General features: G+C 40.9%; 1 long non-coding RNA gene across 5 annotated transcripts in view; it reads left to right on the plus strand.

The window, feature by feature from the left end:
- LOC306650319 overlaps positions 1 to 25,661 on the plus strand; it is a 510,857-nt gene that overhangs the window by 61,713 nt on the left and 423,483 nt on the right. For all 5 annotated transcript variants that reach the window (XR_013760863.1, XR_013760864.1, XR_013760865.1 and 2 more), the window contains exon 3: positions 10,032 to 10,147. This is a non-coding gene — a long non-coding RNA (uncharacterized lncRNA). The remainder of the gene's footprint in view (positions 1 to 10,031; positions 10,148 to 25,661) is intronic.

Raw genomic sequence — 25,661 nt, forward strand, 5'->3', positions numbered from 1 at the left:
TAATGTCCTATACTCTTTGCCTCTTGACAGATTAAGAAATGCATATCTTTCCTAGAATTAATAAAACATGCAATGAATTCCTCTGTAATGAGGTCATGCCGAGAGGTGATATATTCTTTATGACTGTGGCATAAATGTGAAATTATTTTTATATCCTATATTCCCATGTAGCTTACATATTTACCTCCCTTTGCCAGGATTGTCCCTTGTTTGGAGAATAGCATGATATTCAGATAAATGTAGTGATTTTCCAACAGGAAGGGCTGTATGTTATCAAGGTATGGTGATTTCTTGGGAGAAGGCTGTTGTCCCCAATGCTGACTGCTCAAGAGGATGTCCCTTTCTTTGCAGGTATAAGCAGGAAAGGGCATAACCCTGGGCAGTCAGGATGGCAAACACCTGTAACCTACTTCTCTGTATCATCTTCGAATTTTGTTTTTTACAGATTAAATCATTACCTGGTTTGGTTACCAGCAAGGGTCAGGGTTAGAAGCTGAAATAAAAGAGCATGCTTTCTATTTGAAGGACAGTATTATTTGAGAAAAGTTCCCCTATTATCTTGCACAGGTAGTGGTAGTCTTTCTCCGGTCATGGCATTTGAAAGCAAAAAGGGACCTGAAAAATCATCTGTGTGTCCTTATCTCATTTCATCAACAAGAACACTGACGTCTATAAAGGTTATGTGAGCTGGCTGAGCTCACGTGTTACATCATACAACTATGATGTAACTTGGTTGGTTACATCACACTCCTCTTCCTTAATTTCTTGTAAGAAACTTATTCTACCTCTCAAAACTAGGTGGTGCCTAGCTGTGAACAGTTCAGGCCTCTAGAGCTCCAGGCTAGAAGGATTTGCTTCTGTTGTTCTCCTGCCTGGCGCATTGTTTGGGAATTTTTAAAATATGGATTGCTTTCTCCAGAAATGGACAATTTAAAAAAAATAACATTCTTATACCTTATAGAATTTCTTTTTGTGGATATGGGGTTATTAAGCTCTATAATTCAAATGTACCCTGCATTGCATCACAGACATTTTCCCAGAGTTGTAGTTATTTAACTTTTAGGTATAATATAAAATATGTATCTATTTTGTCCCTTGTTCCTGGTATATAACTCCTAAAACCCTTGGAATCTCCAAGTGATAAGAGTGTCTTTTGTGTACTAATGGGCTATCTGGTGTCTGGCAACCCCTAGATAGCTTCAGCATCAGGCTACTCACCAGAAAGTCCAAGGCCTGGTTAGAGGATTGGAACTTTCAGCCTCACCCCTCTAACCTCTGGGGAGTGTAGAGGGGCTGGAGATTGAGATAATCACTGGCAACCAAAATGATTTAATCTGTCATACCTAGCAACGAAACCTCTATAAAAACTCCTACATGGTGGTGTTCAGAGAGCTTCTGGGTTAGGTGACTCTTTGAGGTGCGGGGAGGTTGGAGCAGCTGCTGAGGGCATGGGAGGCGCCATGTACCCTGCCCCTCTTTCTAATCCACTGCATCTCTTTTATCTGTTCCTGAGTTGTATCCTTTATAAAAAACTAGTAAATGTAAGTAAAGTGTTTCTCTGGGTTCCTTGAGCCATTTTACCAAAAATTACTGAAATGGAAACATGGGTCCTGAGGAAACTTTCCCTTTGCAGTTGTTCTAGTTTGAATCTGGCATGTCCTACAAAGGCCCTTGGGTTCAAGGGGTAGTTTCCAGGTGGTACTGTTGGACGGTGGTGTAAACTTGAAGGGGGGGGGGCAAGTGGAAGGGGATTGTGAGACTCTGCTCTCTTCCCTATCTCTTTTGTACCTAGCCATGAGATACATGAGCTTTCTCCTCCGTGTGATCCCTCCATGATGTGCTACCACAGGCCCAAAGCAACGGATCCAACTGGTCATGGAAACCTCCAAAACCAACCTTTCTTTTTTGTAAGGTTTGTAAGGTTTTGCAAGGTTCTGCTCTTAGGTGTTTGGTTTCAGTAATGGAAAGCTCACCGCTACAGTTGTCAAGTCAAGGGAAGGTGAGGGTATCTAGGTATCAGTAGTTGGGATTGGGATCTGAAGTGAGGGCAGCCCAGTGGGACTGAACCCTCAGACATGTGGAGACTGACACTAACTCTGGTTAGTTGGTGTCAGAATTGGATTAAATTGTAGGACATTCAATCCTAGGGAGTTAGAAGATCGGTTGGTGTGAGGAAAAACCCAACACATTTGGTGTTAGAAGTGTTATAAATAGAAATAAGAGGAAAGATAGACAGACACAAAAGAGCCTATGCCAAATTCTTGTAAAATGGTTTCTTTTAATATAATGATCTTTAATTTATCTATTTGAAAAGTCTGATATTTTAGACATCACATTGTACATAATAGTATATGTATATATATCAGATTATACATAATAATTTGGCCCAAATAGTTGAAATTTATTAAATGTTTATTACGTGTCAGGCACCGTGCCATATGCTAAATGCTGGGCATGAATCATTTCTCATCTTACTCATAGCAGCACCATAAGGAAGGTAATTTCATAGATGAGAGAACCAGGGCTTGGAAAGGTTAAGTAGTTTGCCTTAAATTTCCCAGTTAGTCCGGAGCGGAGCCAAACTCTAAGGAGAAACAACACGATTAAGATAAGTTGCAGGGATTTCTCTTCTTGGCTTTTGGCGCTGTGGGTATTGACGGAAAGGTGGATTGCCAAAGGATTTCAGAGAAATGGAATTCATGCAGCCAGATGCTAGCATCTTAGGGAGGATGATTGGCCAGGTGGGCAGTCGAGCCCTGTGACCACCGGGGAGTCTGCAGGAAGAACTGGCTTCTCGAGAGCCCTCAGTTTTAACGAGCCGTTGAGAAGTCGGCAGCGCCGTGGTGTGTGTTTGCAGTGGCCTCGCATGCCCTTGTTTTCTTTCTTTGGAGTTTACCTCACTGGAGGACAGTGGTCGTCTTGACCTAAATTGCTCTGCAGACCAGTCGGCACAGTTTCCTGATGATGAAGGTCACATGGCACCGTGGTTACGGGCCCACAGTCTGGCATTCAGTTTCAATTCTCACTTACTGCCTTAACTGTTGGTGATCCTTCGACACCATTCACCTTTCTGAGCCTCAGTTCTATGAAATTTAGAAAAAAAGAGCAACCTCACATGCCCGGGCTCTTCTCGGTGCTTGACATCTATCTAGTGATGGATGCCGAGGCATCTGTGGTCACTGCCGCCGCCACTGTCCTTCACTAACTAAAGTAGTCCTTTTAAAAGAATGCGTGTGTCAGGGTTCCTAGAGTTTGCGGTGTGGTTTGTAGGATTCGGGACCTTGGGATGCTGGAGCAAGGAATAGCGCATGTCCTTCCTCAGAGGAGCAGCTGTTTGAACTCCTCCGTGACTACTTTCCACCCTCAGTATCCTTCCATCTGAGTTCGCACAACAGGAAGCAGAGCTGTGTAAAGGGAAGAGCAGATCTGAGAACAGGGCCTCCGCTGGTAGTTAGAGATGGTGCTAATTGGCCCCATGGGGTCTACTTTCCATGACTTAGTTATGGAAACAGCAGTGTTACCCTGAGTATTCTGTCCCCTGCCATCTGCTGTCAGAGGGTGTCTGCTTTCCTCTAGTCTAGGAGAGGGCAGTTTGGGCCCAGAGTCAGTCAGTTGGATGCAGTAGGAAATCCATAATAAGCAAAGGGTGAAGGAGATGGCATGGAGGGGCATGGTGTGTGGACAGCTCTGTTTCGAGTTAGCGTAGGGGCTGAGGAAAACTTTGACTTAAGGAAAGTTAGTTTAAGTCATAAGGTTAACTGTAGATTTGGTGACGAGTTCTGCTTCCTCAGATGTTGAAGTATAACACCTGAGAAGCACGCCAAGACAAGCCCAGGAGGCAGGTTGTATCTAAAGGTGGTGACACAGACTTCTCCCAGGAGGGACGAGGGGGCCGTGGCTGCTGTTCTGGGATCCCAAGAAGTGAGCGTGCCCTGCCCTTTTACAGACTAAAGTCCCCTTTGTTCTCCTGCTGTCTCCCCGCTTCTCTCTCTCCTTCCTGCCTAAGTGACCAGGCCCAGGAGATGCTGGTGGGAGGGCCAGAGGTGGGAGGCAGATGGGCAGGGGAAGGGCCAAATGGAGTGACCCAGGCAGGTAGGGCCCCGGGGACATTCATTAGCAATCCCCTGTCTGTGGCCTTTGGGGAGGGGTGGCATGGGCAGGTAACCTGGTGATCAAAGAGCTCTGGAGACAGGGACATTCCAGTCTCCCAGGGGCGCCTCCAACTTCCAGGATCCAAACTGGCCTCCGTTTCCTGGATTCGACCTGATCACCTATAATTTTGGTTTCAGATGGATCTTTATGGTCCATTTCTTTAAGGTGAGTTACAAAGGCCTTTACACAGCCTGCAGGCTCTGACTACGTCTCCTGCCTCCTCTCCCAGCACACCAGCCCCCCAGACCGCCTCTGCTTCCAGTTCCCGCCGGAAGTGCTTTTCCCACCCCAGGTCCTTGGCATCTCTTGTTTTCTGTGTTGGAACTGTAATTCTGACTCTCCTCTTGGCTACGCCTACTCATTCTTTTGGCCTCAATCTAATCATTACTTTTCCAGAAAAGTATCACTCTCAAATATAAATGAGGTTCCTATGCTCATCCTGGTTATCTTCAATAAAATAATGAAAATGAGGCAGAATAAGGAATTAATTGGTCTTTCAACTAGGGAGGCCAGGAAAGCAGCTGCCCTCAGGCATGACTGGATCCAGGAATTCCAAACAAGGCCTCCTGCATTCTGGCTCTGCCCTTTTCCTCCCACCTCTTACCTCTGTCACTCCTTGTTCCCATTTTTTCCACCTGAGGACTGATTTCCATCATGAGGCAGGGCGAAAGGGAGGCCTGACTGGAGACCATCTCATGTCTTTCTTTCCTGTCTTGGTTCAACCTGGGCGAGGCGAGGGTGTGGAGCCCTACCTTTGAGGTTATTCTTCCAAAGAAAAGTGGAGAACAGGAGGTAGGAGTTGGGGCAAGGAATAAGGAGGAATGTGTACTGGATCAACAAAGCCAAGAGCCTCCACTGTAGCCTCCTCTGTGGTTTTTCTCTTAAAGAATCCAGTTCCTTTTCTTTCTAGCACTTGACCAATTTGAAGTTTGTGTTTTTATTTGGTAATTACCTGCTGTGTGCTCCTCCAGGTTGAAAATCAATTCTGCATTGTCATGGCTGTTTTCCCAGTGTCTGTGGGTGGAGCATAGTAGGAGCTTGGTATGGTGTGTACAATGAATGAATGAACCAGTCAAGGAATGAAGATGTGGGAGAAGGTGACGTGACTAGATGCTCACGTACAAAGCAGCTTTAGAGTGCTTCCTGGAGAAGCTGACCCTTTCAACGATCGTAGACCCACGAACTGAAAGCAGGAACTTGGCAGTGGTTGTTAGTGTGGTGGCTTTTCCAGCAGCATTAACTCACCGGGGAACTTGCTGAATTGCAAGTCCTCAACTCCAAGCCTTCATCTCCTGCATCAGAAGCTCAAGGGATAGGACCCAGAAACCTGTTTCCCCTGCGGGGTGATTTTGATACATGATAATACTGGAGAACCACTGGAGTACGTGACGAGCTGGCGGATTTGGCTCCATGGAAATGTTACAGGCCAGGCAACATGGGCAGTGACTAAACAGACTCCATTTTGCTCTGAGATTCCATGTTATGTAGGAAATGCTTCCCCTGGGAACGCCATGCCTCTGTACCCGTCAACAGTTGCTTAGCATGACGTGGTTGGCAATACAAAATGACGAAATGGCAATTCTTGTATAATGAAAGATTGTTCTCATTTTGATTCCTATTTTCCAGTGATGTCAACAGCAATTGTCTAGATGTTAGTAGCCATTCTTTAATTTGTACCTAAGTAAGGTCATTTTGACCCACTTCCCCCTCTGCTAATGATTTTAGATCTCATGATGTTAGTCTGTAATTTTAAATCACAGCAACAGACATTTATGATTGATGTACTGACTTATGGTATAAAAACCCCTGCAACCCTATGGTCAGGGCTATTCCGCAATAGCAGTTTTCGGGGCATTGTGTGAGACAGTCAGCCCACTGGCTAATAAAGGCTCTCAAATTTGGACTTCTCAGTGGTGATTGGTCTGTTCTTAAGTTGCGCCGCATAACAGAGTACAGATAGGAAAAAGTGAGACGGTCGCTCATTTGCAGCATATGAAAATTACTGGTAGGAGATTCTTCCCTGGTCTTCTGAAACTCCTTTTTGGGCTGGAGCATAATGGTTCAGAGCTTCAGCTTTGTCCAGGAGCTGGGGACTGAGTCCAGGGCCTTGTGCATGATAGGTAAACATTCTATTACCAGGCTACATCCCTAGCCTTTTTAAAATTGTATTTTACCATTGGGTCTCTTTAAGTTGCCCAGGCTGGCCTCAAACTTGTGATCCTCTTTCCTCAACCTCAAGAGTAACTAGGATTACAGGTGTGCACCACCATGCTTTGGTGGTTAAGAGCTCTTGAACTAGGTTGTCTGGTTTATAATCGTGTCCTCTCTACTTATTGAGTAACTTTATGCTTATTGAGTTATATAAAGTTTATAAGTTGACTGAGATAATCAACTTATAAAGAGGAAAGGTTTATTTTGTTTCTTTTCTATGGGGGGTTGGGTACTAGGGATTGAACCCAGGGGCACTCAAACCCTGAGCCACATCCCCAGCCCTATTTCATATTTTATTTAGAGACAAAGTTGCTTAGCACCTTGCTTTTGCTGAGGCTGGCTTTGAACTCTCTATCCTCCTACCTTAGCCTCCAGAACCACTGGGATTACAGGTGTGCACCACTGTGCCTGGCAGGAAAGGTTTATTTTGGCTCACAATTTGGAGGTTTTAGTTCATGGCTGATTGGATTCCTTGCTTCTGAGGCCATAATGGGAGCACATCATAGTGCGACTCCCCTCATGTAGGTTGGGAAGAAAGAGAGACAGGAAGGGTTGGGGTCCTGAGATCCCCTTCAAAGGAATGCTTCCCAGTAATGTAGTTTCCTTCCACTAGACCTCCTAAATGTTCCATCACCTCCGAGTAGCACCACAGGCTGAGGACTAAGCCTTCAAGACATAGGTCTTAGGGGACATTCAAGATCCAAACTAGCAGCTTCTGATTTGTGATGTACAAAATAACTCTAGCAGGTAGTGCCTAACTCATGGAAATACTCTGAAGATTAAAAATGATGATGATGATGATGCATAACATTTGTTAAGCTCTTACTAGATGTCTAAATACTGTGCGAGGTTTTCACCCAGTGTTGCTTATCTAACAATGCCAAGTGTTTAGCACAGTGCCTGCTGCCCAGCTGACTCGCATTGAACGTCTACTATTGCTGCTTACAGTGGAGAGTGAGCTGAGAGGACCATGAGGCTGACCAGACCTGTGTTTGACCGGGAAGAGGGTTCTGTGTCCTGCCTCCTCTCTGTGCCTGCTCCCCGGTTCCTGCCCTCTGATGGCTGTCCATCCTACATGTTCCTGCCTTCCTGGCTGCCTTCATGCATAGCTGTACAGTAAGCCCTGAGCACTGTAAGCCTAGGGATGTCTGACAAGGGCTTTCTGACCATTTTGATTAACTTTTTAAAGGTGAGATTAGTTGTAGGTGTTCTCCATTTAGGCTTTTACTGAGTTCTGCATTTTTGAGTATTTTGCACTTCAGGGATTTTTCTTAAATGTAAAGAGCCTACTGAAAGTTTTATAACCTCAGGTGACCTTTTCCATTCACTGCTTATGATCAAGGTCACCCATATGTGGATCTGACAAACCCACAGACTTTGGCCACTTGAGCTCTGGTCACAAGGGATTTGGATGAATAGCCAGAGCTCTTTTCCAGTATCTTTATTCTACTGGACTCTTACACTACAGAACCAGGCAGCTGTTCTGCCTAGTCAGGTGGGAGACCAGGAGCTGGATGTTACTGTACGTGGCCTCTGTCTTTCCTGGTGTGAGCACTCACTGGGTGTTATGTGTGCAAAGCCCAGAGACCCTATTCCTGGGGAATGTTAAGAGAGTAATAGATTGCCACAGTGGACTTCGCTTGCTTGAAACAGCCTGGGGCCAGGGATATCACAGCACAGGAGGAAGTGCATATTAACTTGAAGCAGACTGAACACCTGAGGCCTGAAGAGTAAGCCTGACATTGGGTTGCTGTGACAAGGGTCCCTGGGGTTTCCCCGCTCAGTTCCAGCAGCTGCTTGTCTGAAGTTAGCCATCATCAGAGATCAGATGAGCTGAGGGTAGAGACTTCTTCGTCCAGAGGTGAGTCCCCAGGGCCTCTCCTTCCTTTCTCCTAATGATCCCTGGTCTTTCCACTGTGATTAACTTGGCACGTGGCTCCTTCTTGTACACAGCTAAGCTTTGCCACTGTGGACAAAGGAGTTTTTGTCACAACCCTTGATTGTACGTGACAAAGCCAATTTGAACAAGCTTAAGACAAAATAGAGTTGATTGGCTCAGGTAACTGGGATGGATGATAGTGCAGACCATGGAATTAAAGAAAGAACTGCAGGACACATTTTACGACGGTTTTCTCTTCCATTCCTGTTACTCTGCTTTCATTCTGCTCTCGTCTCAGGTTTCATATCTGGGCTGATGTAAAGAACCTTGCTTCTTTTTCCTAAGGTCCACTTTTCATTCTGGAGGAGGATCTGATTGACCTTCCTTGGTCTTGGATCCCCTGCCACCCTTGTCCTAAGCCCACAGGAGTGGGTGGGCTGGCGTCCAGCCTGGCTGTACTAGTTATCTGTGGCAGGAGGCCATTTTGACAAGTGGCATTCTTGTCGTTCTGGTTGTGAAACAGTTTGAGTAGCATCCCTGAAAGTGTGCTATTCCAATGGACCCAATCTGGGTCATCTGTCTCTTCTGTGAGCCCAGAGCTGGGGCGGTGGGACACATGTCATTGATGTGTAGATGGGGGAAATGTGCTAGGGAGCCCAAAATTACTGCATTGAAATATGCCTTGAACATTCTGTGGTTGAATTTAATATAAACCAGTCTCTGGCCACACAGTTTGCAACTAAGCATCCCAGATAGGCCAGCCGTTGCCTCTTTAAGGGTGAGTTGTTGCTTTTTCCTCTCCTTTCCTAAGTAATGCCAAACATACTGCTTTGTTCTAGGATAGAAAAGATTATCTTCACCAATCTGGTGGCATGAGGCCCCTCTGACTCTGCCCAGGGCCATCACCACCAACCTTGCTCCCGATGTGGCAGGTGGCCCCTGCCGTCTCCTTTCCACTGAGCTCTTCCATCTTCACCCACCCAGAGTTCCCCATGGCCTTTTTCTACCTCGATTCTTCCTTTCCCCTCCTGTTCTTTCTTATCCTTACTCCTGTCCTACTGGACTGATCATGGTAGAAGATCCGGCTAGAGGGATTATGATGCTTATTTAACAGACAAAGAGATGGGGGATCAGGGTCCAAGGTGACTTGTTCTGGGTCACCCAGCTGGTTGTTGGCAGATGGCCAACTTTTAGTCAGCACCTCTTGACCCTGAAGCTTAGGTTCTCTCCTCTTGCCTGTTTTCTCTCCCTGAATGTGCTTTTACATGTAGACAACATTGCCACTCTCCCAAAACTCTGTCACAACTGGGAGAGAGGAATATGTGTGTGATGGTGACTGAAGAATAAATTTAGAGATGTGAACCTTGAGTTGATTCTGGAAGAAAAATCAGGCCTTTGATGGGGCAAAAGAAGAGAGGAGTCCATTTCAAGGGACCAAGAGCGACCCGGGTTAAGTAGCTGAATGAGAAGTGACTTGTCTTCTGTCCTGTGTGACAAATGCAGCCTGGAGAAGTGGTAGCAGAAACCAGCCTCAAGGAGAGAAATGATGCAAAAACGAGTCAGCAAAGCGAGCAGCTGCTCTGCTCCCAGGACTGTCACGCATCTCTTAACTCTCATGGTGACCTGCGAGTCCCATTCTCCACTGCCAAGGAAACAGGGCACGGTGGTTAACTGACTTTCCAGAGTCACTCAGTAAGATTTTTTTTTTTTTTTTTTTGTAAGAAATAAAATTTACATTAGAAACTTGAACCTGTCTGACCCCAAAATCCATTCTCTGTCTTCACCACAGGCTTTGCCGCTGGAGGGTATAGCATGAACCTGGTTAGGTCAAACAGTTGGTCCCAGGAATCTGCCCAGAAAAAGCAAAAGTCACTCTGTCTGAACAGATATTTTTATTTTAAAAAGGTATGTCTTTATTAGGTTTGAACATTAATCATCAGTTCATAAACATTGTGCAGTTTCCTTTTAAACATGCAAACCATACAAGCAGACTCAGAGCCAAATGTGGAAGTTTCGCTGTATCATCCCTGTCCCGTCATTCTGAGCAGATGAGTGTGCATGTCATCTGTCTCTCAGGCTGTGGCAGTGGGGGAAGGGACTCTGTCACCAACTTCCTGTGGGCACGTTGCTTATTATCTCTGCACCCGGTGTCTGCACGGGGAAGCTTGAGTTCTTGCCTCCCTTCCAGGCTCAATATTCTCTGAATCTCTCCTTCTGTGCCCTGTGGCAGTGACTCAGAAATCCTGTGGGTAATAAATTATGTTCTGTAATAATGAGCTCTCTCCTTCTGTTCCATCTGCTGGGTCTACTTTTCACAGCAAACCTTGATGGGCTGAGGATGAAAAACTATTTAGAAATGAGCTCCGACCCCTCCAAGGTGCCAACATTCGATCCGGGAGAGAGTCGGAACAAAGCGTGAGGGCCGCTGGGGGCAGTTCTGCTGCCTGCATAACTTACAGCCCAGCCCTAAACCTGGGCAGCAGCAAGTCATTGTAGCATTTGAGAGTAATCAATGAAGCTACCTGTGTTTGCTGAACATGATCAAATGCTGGCGTGGGTGAAAGACATCAAACACCTAAGGCTTCCCTCTCAGAGCTCACGAGAAAAATAATGATGAGTAGCATCTCATACTTGGTGTTGATAGAAAATTCAAAAAGTTTTCTGGGTGTGTAGTAGATGGTTATAATCAGGGAAGGCTTCCCAGAGGTGGTGCAATGCCATGAAATAAAAATGTACAGGCTCAGTGTGGAAATCTTGGGTAATTAAAAAAAAAAAGCATGAAATTAAAAATTGTCTATTACTCCATCAAAGGTAATTGCTATTAGTATTTTGGTACATGCCCTTTCAGTTTCTTATTTACATCGCATAATCAAAGTGAAATCTTATTATACATGTGGTTTTGCAATGTTAGATTTTTAGCAATATATGACATTTTCCTGTATCAATAAATCTTCAAAATCATACAGTTTTTATGATGAAAATTGCCTTTCTTTCTCATTATGAAAGTGTAAAGCTTGCAAAAAAAATCAGAGGATTTACAAAACATTACAAAGAAGAAAAGAAATCCATAATTCTATCCCCTAGCAATTATTACCATTTTCATTTGAGTGTGTATAACTTTGACTTTTCCCCAGGTGGATGTGTGTAAAACATACATGTGTAATATATTATATGTTATACTCATAGACATCTGATTCATATCTCACACCCAGCTGGGGGTGTAGCTCAATGTCGGAGGGGGTGCTCAGCATGCACAAGGCCCTGGGTTCAGTCTCGTTCAGTCTCATCCACAGATGTTGAAGCATCTTGAGGACAGAGGCTGTGTCCTAGCTTCCAGGACAGCATGTAGTATGCATTCACTTGGTAACCATTTATGGAAGGAGTGAATGGCAGGTCCATGCTGTCATGGATCTTGATCAGGACACAGTAGGAGTGCCGTCTAACTGCTGGGAGATGAGACCGGACGTTGAGACCTGTGGACGCAGGCCTATGAAGGTTTCATTTTGGTGCATTGACAACAAAAAATCCAAAGCAAGCAAACAAAACAAAGCCCCCTAAGCTGTTTGCTTCTTTTCACTTCATGAAAGGTTGCATTTCGGGCCACATTTGACTGTTAGAATTTACGGCAACTGAAACCACCTCTTCTGTCATGTCCCCATGTCTGTAGCTGGCTGGCTGTCTTGTTCCTCTGAGTGGTGCCGGGTGTGTCTTTGGCATCAGTGTGTGTTTCTTGGTGAGTGTGAAGACAAGAGGAGGAAGGTGATGGGAAATTACCTACTGAGAGGCCCTGGGTGAAGAGAAGGCGTTGACACTCCCCTGATGTGACCAGGTGCCAAAATGATTTCATTAACATTTCCCTGCATTATCTAGTTTCACTAAACCTGATTAAAGAATTTGTAGTGAAAAATGTGTCCAGGCAGTTAAGTAGCTCAACCCACTTCATTGTAGCGTTGCTGCCATAGTCTAAGACTCCAGTGCACACCCTGCCAGGCGCTGTAAGGGTTGTGAATGCAGATGAACGAGAGTAATTTGGATCTGGAGATTTTAAACTTGCATGTTGCTGTAAGGTATCTGCGGAAGTCAGGTTGGAAATGTAGACTATTTGGATTGGTGTGACCTTGGATATCAGCTAGTCCAGTCTTCTCATTTTACAGATGACACCATTGAGCTCCAGCAGGGACAGTTGCCACTCAGGGTCCTACAGCAAGGCAGTGGTAAAACTGGTTCCGAGTTCCAGGTTGATGTGATTTCCAAGCATCTGCTGTGAGAAAGATAAAAATCGAAAGCATCCCCGTATGACACGTGACCATCATTGCAATGTGGGATGTATGAGAGAGAGGAGGAGGAGGAGGAAGGGCAGGAGGAGGAGAGAGGACAGGAATGGAGGTCAGGGAAGCAAACAAAAAGGAAACCTTCCTAGGTTCTTGTTCTGTGTTTTCGGTTTCTAGGGAATAAAATGAGAGTCACACAGTGATTTAGAAAGTGAAGCTCCCTTGAACTTCTTCGGCACACATGGAAAACATGCAAGGTTATAGTTTTGGAACTGAACTCCAAATGCTTTTGGACATCAGTTGGCAGCTTACTACCTTTTCTTCTAATCTAAATGAATTTAGCAAAGGAACTCAGTCCGAGTCACAGGAGACTAATTAAGCAGTCTAGCTTGAACTGCGGCTAAATCCCCTTGTATGCAGCTTAGCACACGCAGGAGCTGAGCTGTGTCGCTGGTGAAATATGCTTGCAGAATTAACTTGGCTTCTTAGTGATGGCAAGGTGGGATGAAAGGAAAAGCACACATTAAGTATAGACATTTTCTAGAAACAAAGACAAGACATAATAGTGACTTATCCAAAGCCCCTTTACAGGTTTCCTTTTTATTCCTATATTTATCCTTCCTTCCCAACCTGCCTGTCCCATCCTGCCTCTCAAGCTGGGCTACTGTAGTGATCCCAGACAGTTCTAGACTTCATCTCTTTCCACTCCAGCCTATGCTAAATATTGCCTCCCTGTTATCTTCTTAAAATATCCCTTTGATAATTCTAGTCTCTGGCTCAAAACACCTCAGGCTTTCCATTGCTGAAAGCAGTGGTTCTCAACTTTAAAGCTGGCAGCAGCGTGGGGGCGCTTGTGAAAAAATGCAAATTCCCAAACACACTCCCCAGAGAGACTCCGATTCTGTGGTTCTGGGGTGATGCCTAGGAATTTATATTTTTAACATGTTCGCAGTATATTTCTGATGTAGGCACCTCAGGAACAGCACTGAGAAAAACTGGCCTGCAGGGCAAAGACCAGCTCTTTAACCAGAGGAGCGACCTCAGATGATGAAAATTCACATCCATGGCAGGCCAAAGAGTGGGGAGAGAGATTTTGAGAAAGATCGATCTCCAGAAATAGGAATTGAATACATTAGATGGCCATGATGGTCAGAGAATTTGCAATTTATGGATCGATAGAGAGGAATTTGAAGTTAAATCAATAATTGTTTGGCTGGGGTCTATGGCCTAGTGCCATAGGGTCAGAAGAAAGGAGTGGGGGTTCTATCCACTTAGGAGCTGAGTAACTTTTTGGTTAGCTACTTAACTTTCCAGAGCCTCAGCTTTTCTCCTCTGTAAAATGGGAGTACTAAAACCTGCCCTACCTCTTGATTGATTTGTGAGGATTAAATATGTGCTTTGAAATTTGGAAAGTATTGAATAATATAAGGTGTTTTGTATTTGTTTATATTAATAGAATGATTCATCTTAACTTTCACCTTTGACAAGTGGCAAAAAAGGAATCTTGCTCAGGAGAGTAATTGCAGATAAACAGGCTAAACCTTGGGGAAGAGTGTGTGTTGACATTAATCTTGCTACTGCTTTTTGCAGAAGAGAAAAAAGACACGTAGCAGCTGACAGAATGTTTTGGATTACCCCAGGGATTTGGGTAGTTTGGAGATCTGCTGTAGAGCTGCATACTGGAATCTGACTTTCTCTCTGAGCATGAATTTGGCTGAGTTTAATAGTGAGAAAGCTTAAGCAAACCTACACATGCTGAAACCCAAAAGGCTAATGAGAATAAACAGCTTATGTAATTAGACCTTGTGCATTTCCTTAAAAAGAAATCATGAAACATACACAAAATATTGTCTTGGAAGGTGTCATAGTTACTTGGTCTAGTTTTCAATTTGGAAACTATGCTCCTTACCTACAGGAATCATGAGAACAAGAGACTTCCATTTTGTTCATGAACTGTTGCCCTCACTTGAATCTGACATTTCACGCTCTGGCCTGGCCCCCAGTCACGGGAGCAGGCACTTAAGCAGGCAGGATTTGTTTTGTTCTGAACACCCTCAGCTTAGGAAGACCTTAGCTGGCTTAATTGTGATCTCTTGATGAGCCAAAGCCTTCTAAATGGACTGTGTTTTTGGCTTCAGACATGTTTTTTCTTCCCTGTAGTTCTTGATCACACAGAAAACAATGAAATGCTTTGTCTTAAAAAAAAAAAAATCTATTGTTCTCAGAGGACTGTGGTATCTTCAGTAAAAAGGACATGCTGAATTTTTTTGTCTCCGCCACCCAGATTTAACAGATCTTTGCATTTTGCCATTATGAAATATGTTTATTAAAAGTCTGTTTTCTTTATCTTCTATGCTTTTCACCTTTGCCCCAAAGAATCTTGCTTAGGAGGGTAATTGCCATTAGAAACTAATCCTGTGGGGTATGGTGTGTGTTCCTATTTATCCTTCCTTTTGCTTATATTATGCATAATATTATATTATTACTTTCTGTGTGATTAAAACAGTTTACATGGTCCAAAGGTCTAAATGATTCTGAATACTACATGTTGAGAGATTTCTCTGAACTTGGTGCCATCTGCCATGTTCCTCTATCCCCTTATTCCTGGGGTTAATTAATAATTTTCATTAATTTCTTACTTATACATTTCTTTTATGTACATAGAAGAAAATGTGACTATATATTCTCATTTTTCTGCTTTATTAAAACTTAAAACATTATATTCTATAGTCAGCATTCTCTACTGTTTTTTATGCTTGATAATATATCCTAGCGATCTCTCCACATAAGTACATGGATTCATATCAGTATATGGACATCTCCCTCTTTTTTTCCAAACTCAATATTTTATAGTTGTGTAATATTTCATCCATCACATATCAATATGTAAAAAGATTCTTATCTTACTTTCCCTTTACAATTACATAGTATTCCATTGCATGGGTCTGAGATATTTTTTCAGTTATAAGATTGGTGGTTTTCTGTGTCTTGTTTTAGAAATGTTTGCTTATTCCAGGATGGCTAAGATGTTCTCGTATGTTTTCTTCTGAAGTTTTATTATATTTTGTTTCACATTTAAGTTTATTATCCCTTTCAAATTAATTTTTGGGCAGGGTGGAAATTAGGGGTCAAGGTTCATCCTTCCCTGAAAAGAGATCTAATGTTCCAACACCATCCACAAAGGGGAAACAATCATTTTCTCCCTCTAAACTGCAGTGGAGTGTTTTCTGCAAATCTATGACCGTACATGTGTGAGTTATTTCTGGGCTCTTCATTCTGTTCGAGGGTACACATACCACATGGCTTCAGTCATTATAGCTTTTTACTATGTATTGATATCTGATTGTGTAAATCCTTCATTTTTTTCTTTTCCCAAATTGAATTTGCTTGTCTTGGTCTTTTGCATTTTCCTGTATGAACTACAGTTTGTCTAGAAAACCCTACTGGATTCATTCATGTTCAAAACCCTAGAAAAACTAAGGGTAGTAGGAACATACCTCAACATTGTAAAAACTATATATGCTAAGCCCAAGGCCAACATCATTCTAAATGGAGAAAAACTAATTGAAAGCATTCCCTTTAAAAACTGAAATCTTCTTCACCACCCTATTGAACATAGTCCTTGAAACCCTAGCTCATGCAACCAGACAAAAGAAGGAAATTGAAGGGATACGAATAGGAAAAGAAGAACTCCAACCATCCCTGTTCACTGATGACATGATTCTATATTTAGAAGACCCAAAAACTCTACCCCAAAACTAGAACTCATAAATGAATTCAGTAAAGTAGCAGGATATAAAATCAACACCCATAAATCAAATGCATTTCTATATATCAATGATGAACCTACTGAAAGAGAAATTCACAATAACCTCAAAAAAAAAAATAACTAAGAATCAATCTAACAAAAGAGGTGAAAGACCTCTACAATGAAATCTTCAGAACACCAAAGAAAGAAATTGGAGATCATCTTAGAAGATGGAAAGAACTCCTGTGCTCCTGAATAGGCAGAATTAATATTGTCAAAATGGCCATATTACCAAAAGTGTTATACAGATTCAATGCAAGTCCTATTGAAGTTCCAGTGACATTCTTCATAGAACTAGAAAAAGCAATCATGTAATTAATTTGAAAAAAATAAGAGACCCAGAACAGCAAAAGTAATACTTAAGCAAGAAGCATAAAGCACGAAACATCACAATACCAGACCTTAAACTATACTACAGAGCCATAGTAACAAAAAAAGCATGCAGACCAATGGTGCAGAATAGAAGACACAGAGACAAACTCACATAAATATAGTTATCTCATCCTAGACAAAGGTGCCAAAAACATTCACTGAAGAAAAGATAGCCTATTTAACAAATGGTGCTAGAAAATTGGATATCCATATGTAACAAAATGAAATTAAACGAGTTCTACAAAACCTTTAAAGAAGAGCTCATTCCAATACTCCTCAAAGTATTCCATGAAATAGAAGAGGAGGGAACCCTCCCAAACTCATTCTATGAAGCCAATATCACCCTGATACCTAAACCAGACAGAGACACATCGAGGAAAGAAAATTTCAGACCAATATCCTTAATGAACATCGACGCAAAAATTCTCAACAAAATTTTAGCAAATCACATACAAAAATATATTAAAAAGATAGTGCACCATGATCAAGTGGGTTTTATCCCAGGGATGCAAGGTTGGTTCAACATCCGGAAATCAATAAATGTCATTCACCATATCAACAGACTTAAAGTTAAGAATCACATGATTATTTTGATAGATGCAGAAAAAGCATTTGATAAAATACAGCATCCCTTCATGCTCAAAACACTAGAAAAAATAGAGATAGTGGGAACATTCCTTAACATTGTAAAGGCCATCTATGCTAAGCCCATGGCCAATATCATTCTAAATGGTGAAAAACTGAAAGCATTCCCCCTAAAAACTGGAACAAGGCAGGGATGCTCTCTTTCACCACTTCTATTCAACATTGTCCTTGAAACTCTAGCCAGAGAAATTAGACAAACCAAAGAAATTAAAGGGATACGAATAGGAAAAGAAGAACTCAATCTATCCCTGTTCGCTGATGACATGATTATATATTTAGAGGAACCCGGAAATTCCACCAAAAAACTTTTAGAACTCATAAGTGAATTCAGTAAAGTAGCAGGCTACAAGATCAATGCTCATAAATCCAATGCATTTTTATACATAAGTGATGAATCTTCAGAAAGAGAAGTTAGGAAAACTACCCCATTCACAATAGCCTTGAAAAAAATAAAATACTTGGGAATGAATCTCACAAAAGAGGTGAAAGACCTCTACAATGAGAACTACAGAACACTAAAGAAAGAAATTAAAGAAAACCTTAGAAGATGGAAAGATCTCCCATGTTCTTGGATAGGCAGAATTAATATTGTCAAAATGGCCATACTACCAAAAGTGCTATACAGATTCAATGCAATTCCAATTAAAATCCCAATGACATACCTTATAGAAATAGAGCAAACAATCATTAAATTCATCTGGAAGAATAAGAAACCCAGAATGGTTAAGCAATCCTTAGCAGGAAGAGTGAAACAGGGGGTATCGCAATACCAGATCTTCAACTCTACTACAAAGCAATAGTAACAAAAACGGCATGGTATTGGCACCAAAATAGACAGGTAGATCAAGGTACAGAATAGAGGAGATGGACACAAACCCCAAAAAATACAATTTTCTCATACTAGACAAAGGTTCCAAAAATATGCAATGGAGAAAAGATAGCCTCTTCAACAAATAGTGCTGGGAAAACTGGAAATCCATATGCAACAGAATGAAATTAAACCCCTATCTCTCACCCTGCACAGATCTCAACTCAAAATGGATCAAGGACCTCAGAATGAGACCAGAGATCTTATAGAAGAAAAAGTAGGTCCAAATCTTCTTATAGAAGAAAAAATAGGTCCAAATCTTCAACATTTTGGCTTAGGATCAGAATTCCTTAACAGGACCCCCATAGCACAAGAAATAAAAGCAAGAATCAACAACTGGGATAGATTCAAACAAAAAGCTTTCTCTCAGCAAAGGAAACTATCAGCAATGTGAAGAGAGAGCCTACAGAGTGGGAGAATATCTTTGCCACTCATACTTCAGATAGAGCACTAATTTCCAGAATATATAAAGAACTCAAAAAATACTACACCAAGAATACAAATAACCCAATCAACAAATGGGCTAAGGAAATGAGCAGACACTTCACAGTAGAAGATCTACAAGCAATTTTTCATACAGATATATGAAAAAATGTTCAACATCTCTAGTAATATGAGAAATGCAAATGAAAACTACCCTAAGATTCCATCTCACCCCAGTTAGAATGGCAGTTATCAAGAACACAAGCAACAATAGTTGTTGGCGAGGATGTGGGGAAAAAAGTACACTCATACATTGCTGGTGGGGTTGCAAATTAGTGCAGCCACTCTGGAAAGCAGTATGGAGATTTCTCAGAAAGCTTGGAATGGAACCACCATTTGACCCAGCTATCCCACTCCTTGGCCTATACCCAAAGGACTTAAAATCAGCATACTACAGAGATACAGCCACATCAATGTTCATAGCTGCTTAATTCACAATAGCCAGATAGTGGAACCAACCTAGATGCCCTTCAGTTGATGAATGGATAAAGAAACTGTGGCATATATATACAATGGAATATTACTCCGCCATGAGGAATGACAAAATTATGGCATTTGCAGGCAAATGGATGAAATTGGAGAATATCATGCTAAATGAGATAAGCCAATCTCAAAAAACCAAAGGACAAATGATCTCACTAATAAGCGGATGAAGACACATAATGGGGGGTGGGAGGGGGGCAAGAATGGAGGAAGGAGGGACTGTATAGAGGGAAAAGAGGGGTGGGAGGGGTGGGGGGAAGGGAAAAAATAACAGAATGAATCAAACAACATTACCCTATGTAAATTTATGATCACACAAATGGTATGCCTTTACTCCATGTACAGAGAAACAACATATATCCCATTTGTTTACAATAAAAAAATGTAATTAAATCCCTATATCTCACCATGCATGAAACTTAATTCAAGGTAGATCAAAGACTTAGACACTAGAACAAAAACCCTGCACCTAGTAGAAGAAAATATAGGCCCAAATCTCCATCCTGTCAGCTTAGGATCTGACTTCCTTAAGAAGAATCCTAAAGCACAAGAAGTAAAATCAAGAATTAATAAATGGGATGGATCTAAACTAAAAAACTTCTTCTCAGCAAAGGAAACAATAACATGATAAGAGACTACAGAATGGGAGAAAATCTTTACCACATGCACCTCAGATACAGCATTAATCTCCAGAATATATAAAGAACTCAAAAAACCAACCCCCCCCCCCAAATAACCCAGTCAGTAAATTGGCCAAGGAACTGAACAGGAACTTCACAGAAGAAGAAATATAATCAATCAATAAATCTATGAAAAAATGTCCAACATCTCTAGCAATTAGAGAAATGCAAATCAAAATTACTCTAAGATTTCATCTCCAGTCAGAATGACAAGAATACAAGTCACAATAAATGTTGGCAAGGATGTAAGGAAAAAGGTACACTCATTCATTGCTGGAAGGACTGCAAATTGGTACAACCACTCTGGAAAGCAGTATGGAGATTCCTAAAAAATCTTGGAATGGAATTCTCCATAGCTAAACTATGGAACCAACCAAGATGTCCTTCAACAGATGAGTGGATAAAGAAAATGTGGTATACATACACAATGGCATATTACTCATCTTTAAAGAAGAATGAAATGATGGCATTTTCAGGTAAATGGATGGAGTTGGAGACTATTATGCTAAGTGAAATAAGCCAATCCCCCCAAACCAAAGTTTGAATGTTTTCTCTGATATTTGGATGCTAATTCATAATAAAGTGTAGGCAGGGGCTAGGGAAAAATAGAGTTACTTTGGATTAGGCAGAAGGCAGTGAAGGGAGGGGAGTCAGTATAGGGGTAAGAGGAATAGTAGAATGAATTGGACGTTATTACGCTACATGCATATATGACTTCATCATGTACATCCAGAAGAAAGAGAAGTCGTACTCCATTTATGTATGATACATCAAAGTGCATTCCACTGTATAACTAATTAGAACAACAACAAAAAAAGAGGGTTGGGGTGTAGCTCATTGGTAGAGGCCCCCTGGGTTCAATCCCTAGTACAACAACAACAACAACAACAACAAATAAAAACAAAATAAAACAAAAAACAGTCACAACAAAATAAAATAGATCTTAGAGAACTTCTCAACTCTTTAATGAAACCATTCTTATCCTAATAGCAAAGCCAAAGAAAGACATCACACACACACACACACACACACACATACACATACACACAAAACCCCACAAAAAAACTACAGTGATATCTCTTATGAACACAGAAGCAAAAATTATCCACAAAATACTAGCAGCCTGAGTTTCACAACGACCTTCTTCTTCTTTTCATATTTCTATTGCTCATATGTTAAGTCTTTTGTAGTTGTCCAAGAGTGCTTGAATTTTGTTCTTTTTTGTCTTCAGTCTTTTTCCTCTTGGTTTTTAGTTTTGAAAATTTCTATTGCCAATCTCTCAAATTCAGAGATTCTTTCTTCAGTCATGCCCAGTTTACCAATGAGCCCATCAAAGACATTCATTTCCATTGTAGTGCTTTTGGTTTCTAGCATTTCATAGATTTTTTTCCTTCTTAGATTTTCCATTTCTTTGCTTATGTGATTCATCTGTTCATTCATGATGATGACTTTTTCCATTAAACTCCCTAGCATATTAGTCATTGTTTTAGGAGATTCCTGGTCTGATAAATTCCAATACTTTTGCTATATCTCTGTGTGGTTCTGATGCTTGTTCCATCTCTTCAAAGTGTGTGTTTTTCTTTTTCTTTTTTTTTTTTTTTTGCCTTACAGTAGGCCTTGTAAGTTTTGTAAGATGTCAGGGATTGGGAAACATTCTTTAGTCCTACGATTAGGCCTCAGTCTTCTTGTGAGACTGTGTCCCTGAACTGTGACCTTTATAAATGCTTCTCAGTCTTCCCTGACCCTTTAGGATGGCTGCAGTGTTGGAGTTAGGTATCTCTCTTTCCCCATGTGGAAGCCTCCGGTTGGCTGGCATTGGGTATTTTCTTTTCCTCAGGTGGTTTGGCTCTACTAAAAATATTTTTAAAATACACTGTAATAGTCACATGAATGTGGTCTCTTTCAAAAGAGTCATGATGGACATTAATATTTCCAGACTGAAGTTAACTGTGGGTAGCTAAAACTGCAAAAAGTGAAACTGCATGATGGGTTGGGGTTGAGGCTACTGTAGATGATCGTTTCCTCAACCCGGCGAAGAGCTACAGATAACCCTATGCTTAATATTAAAAGCCGAAATGCTTTCTCTCCTTTGAAAGGATACCAGGATGCCTCTCAGCTGGTTGGCTCTGAAAAAAATCATTTTTCTTGAGGGCAGTTTTTATTAAGAACAAAATGCTTTGCATATTTTCAGAATGGTTCCTTTTCAAAACCCCTCACTGTTGGAAGCATGAGGGGATTTTTTTCTTCAGTCTTCACTGTGAGAATTTGGTAGAGCTTCTGTAGATAAAATTTACAGAAGCATGGCGGCCCCCTGTGACTAGGTTTCCCTGGAGTTCTTTTTTTTTATTTTTATTTTTTTATTCTTACCAGGAATTGAACCCAGAAGTGCTTTACCACTGAGCAACATTCCCAGCCCATTTTATTTTTTATTTTGACACAGGGTCTCACCACGTTGCTTAGGGCCTTGCTAAGTTGCTGAGGCTGGCTTTGACCTGGGATCCTCCTGTCTCAGCCTCCTTGGCCACTGGAATTATGGGTGTGTGCCACTGTACAAGGTCCCCTGGAGTTTGAACTGTTACATTTGTCCACACCAAGCCTCCGACAATTTTCAGTTACAGTTCAGGTTTTCCTCTCTGGGCACTGGTTCCTGCAGAGGTTTCTGCTCTAGTAGATTGTGCTTCTCTGTGTCCCCCTGTGTGTCCTCTGATTTGGTGGGCTTAGGTTTGCCTGGTGACCTCACTTCTCTGATGGATCTAAGAAGAGTTGTTGGTTTTTCAGTTTGTCCAGCCTTTTGCTTGTTGTTAGGATAGAGTGGTGACTTCTCATCTCCTTACGTGGCAAGGTTGGTTTATTATTCAAAATTCAATTGGTATAATACATCATATTAATAGAATAAAAGACAAAATCCACTTGAAATACCCAATATGCATTCATGATGTATTTTTTTGACAAATGAGGATTTCCCTTATCCATGGATATTATGTCCCACGACCTCAGTACATGCCTGAAACTGTATATAGTACTGGACCCTATATACAGCTTTTTCCTATACATACATGAGTATGATAAAGCTTAATTTATGTTTTGAATTTTACAACAATAACTAATAAAATAAAACAATTATAAAAATACACTGTAGAGCTAGGCTTGTGGCTCAGTGGTAGAGTGCTTGCCTAGCATGTGTGAGGCACTGGGTTCACTCTCAGCACCACATAAAAAAACTAAACAAAATACAGGTATTGTCTTTATCTACTAAAAATATTTTTAAAAATACACTGTAATAGTTATGTGGATATGGTTTCTCTCAAAACAGTCATGACATTATATTTCCAGAAGTCAACTGTGGGTAGCTGAAACTGCAAAAAGTGAAACTTTGAATGATGAAATGGGGTTGAGGCTACTGTGGATGATAGTTTCCTCAACCCGGTGAAGAGCTACAGATAACCCTATGCTTAATATTAAAAACCATCCTTTGAAAGGATCCTAGATGCTTCTCTTGCCACTTTTATTCAACTTTGCCCTGCAGACTGGTTGGTGCAATAAGACAAGAATAAGAAATTAAAAACATATGAATTAGAAGGCAAGAAGTAATACTATCTTCATTCACATACAATATGATTTGTATGTAGGAAATCTTAAGGAATCCTCCAAAAAGCTACCAGGATCAATAAGCAAGTTTAGCAAGGCTACAAGGTACAAAATAAATATGTAAAAATCAGCTGTATTTCTATATGCTGGAAATTAAAAATTCAAAATAAAATTAAGAAAATAACATCACTTACTGTGAAATAAAAAAGAACAGAATATTTAGGCATAAATTTAATAAAATTGCAAGAACTATATACCAAAAATTATGAAGCATTATTAGGAGAAATTAACAAAGACCTAAATAAGTGGAGAGATATGCTGCATTTATGGCTTGTAAATTCATTTTAGTAAAAATGAAAGTTCTCCTCAAGTTGAGCTCTAGATTCAATGTAATTTTTATCAAAATCCCTACAGGCTTTTGATAAAAATTGAGAAATCCTAAAATTTAAATTAAAATGCAAAGTACCCAGAATAAGCAACAACAAAAACATTAAAACAGAAGAACAACATTGGAGGATTTAGGCTACTTGGTTTTCAAAGTTTACTATAAAGCTATGGTGATCAAGACAGTTTGGTGTTAGCATCATAGCCCAGAAATAAACCTACACATTTATGGTCACTTTTCTTTTCTTTTTTTTTTGACATAATTGCAAGGTGAGTCTATGGAAAATGAGTCTTCAATAAATGATGCTGGGATAATTGAGTGCCTGTATTGTCAGTGTTCTTCAGAGAGACAGAACCGATATGATATATGTATGTATCCCATTGGTTATCTCTATCTTCTATCTATCTATCTATCTATCTATCTATCTATCTATCTATCTATCTATCTATCATGTATCCAGATAAGATGGCAATATGAAAAAGGAGAGAAAAAGAAGATATACATATATATATATTTATTGGGGAACATTGACTCACATAATTATAGAGGCTGAGAAGTCCCACAGTAGGCCGTCTGAAAGCTAGAGAATCTAAGAAGCTGATAGCCACATCCAAAGGCTTCCAACCCAGAGAAATGCATGGTTTAGCTCAGACTGAAGCTAAAATCTGTAGAACCTGGATGCCGTGAGTATAACTTTCAGAGTCCAAAGGTTGGAGAACCTGGAATTCCAATTTCCATGGGTAAAAGAAAAGGGTATGCTAGTTCTCGAGAAGTGAGTTCATTTCTCTTTTGCCTTTTTGTTATATCTGTACCATGACTAGTTTGAACAGGTATCTGGTTTTTAAAGTTTACTTGTAAAGTTAGTTTGAGGGCCCATCTTCCCCACTCAGTCTACCTAGTCATACACTAATTTCCTCTGGGAGTACCCCAACAAGCGCGCCTGGAAATAGTGCTTTACTGCTATTTAGATTTTCCTTCATGCAGTCAACTTGATGCCTAAGATTAATCATTACAGTAGCTACATCTGAAAAAACAAACAAAAAGACTCTTGCCACTTGCTTCACAACACACACAAAATTCTCTTCAAATATTGGATCTGAGATCTACATGTAGGAGTTAAAAGGATAGTACACGTAGAATAAAAGAAGGGTAAAAAAATGTGCGACCCCTTAGGCAAACATTTCTTAGGATGCACACTAAAAAAAAAAAAAAAATGAAGACTTCTGCTCTATAAAAAATGGCATTAGGAAAATGGGGGTGGGGAGCAAGAAGAATGGGAGAAAATATTTGAAAATTTTATATCTGTTAAAAGGACTCTTATCCAGAATATGAAAAGAACTCACAGAATTAAGTAATTGAGGGGCTGGGGAGATAGCTCAGTTGCTAGAGCGCTTGCCTTGTGAGCACAAGGCCCTGGGTTCGATCCCCAGCACCCCCCCCCCAAAAAAAAAAAGAATTAAGTAATTGAAAGATATGCCATCCAATTAAAGAAATGGCCAATAATTTGACCAGAAATTTCTCCATAAAAATTCTATGAATAACAAAAGATGGTCAGCATCATTAGTATGAGGGAAACACAAATGAGCTATCACTATACATTCATTAAAAGATATGTAATAGGAAAGACACCCAATATGTTAAATGTTATTGGGATTATGAAGAAGAAATCTCACACATTGCTGATGGAAGTGGGAAATGTACAACCCTTTGAAAAATTACCTGAAAGGTTCCTAGAAAGTTGAGCAGATAGCTACACGCCAGGAATTTCTTTTCTATACATCTGCCTAAGGGAAATGAAATCATGTGTTCACACAAAGCCTTGTATTTGAATGTTCC

The sequence above is a fragment of the Sciurus vulgaris genome (assembly GCF_902686455.1).
Source record: "Sciurus vulgaris genome assembly, chromosome: 19".
Classification (NCBI taxonomy): Eukaryota; Metazoa; Chordata; class Mammalia; order Rodentia; family Sciuridae; genus Sciurus; species Sciurus vulgaris.